The sequence below is a fragment of the Natator depressus genome, chromosome 20, assembly GCF_965152275.1.
Source record: "Natator depressus isolate rNatDep1 chromosome 20, rNatDep2.hap1, whole genome shotgun sequence".
In the NCBI taxonomy this organism is placed as follows: domain Eukaryota; kingdom Metazoa; phylum Chordata; order Testudines; family Cheloniidae; genus Natator; species Natator depressus.
The window spans coordinates 22,659,672-22,660,426 of NC_134253.1; positions in this window are offsets into that span (position 1 = coordinate 22,659,672).

Sequence of the window (755 nt, forward strand, 5' to 3'; positions counted from 1 at the left end):
ACACCCAGTGTGGAGAGCTCAGTTGGTGGAATAATTCTTCTGTTTACTTAGCGCTACCCGTCTCGGGGAGGTGGATTTCCTCTAGCGATGGGATAACCCCTCCTGGTGCTGTACTATATGGCTGCCCAGAAACTGGTAAACTGTTCAACTTTTCTTCCTCTATTATATGATTACTGGCTTTTAGCAATAAACCTGACTGATATTGATTGTTTGGTCTCTTGAATATGTTTCATAAGGAGCCAAGCGTGGGCAAGCAATTGACTATACTATTTAGCAACTGCTTTCAGGCTGTTTTATATGTGTATTGTTCGTTTTTGCCAATGAACTCACACAGGAAAATGATCAAAGACAAAAACACGGTATCACCCGTGTGTGAATGCTTTTCTCAAAGCGATCGCTCCCTATCTGACCTTTCCATACTTGTCCTCAAAGGCAAATGGCACAACGCCTTCAAAAGGCGAGTCTGCTAGACACCAAAAGCCATGGACTTACCAGGGACACTGGTTTTATGGCTCATTACAACAATTTGTAACACACCATGCGGCCCACCTCAAGCCCTTTATGCATAACACACTACCCCCCAATTGCCCACTTCATTTCCTGTGACCGCCTCCACCACGTATGACCCCTTCTGCTTAACAATCTGTGCCAACTTGTATTTTGCTCGCTCTGCCTCCTTCCCCAGAGCTGCAGAAGAGTTCAGAGTTGCACGAAAGCTTCTCCCAGAAGTTGGTCCAGTCAAAGATATTACCTCG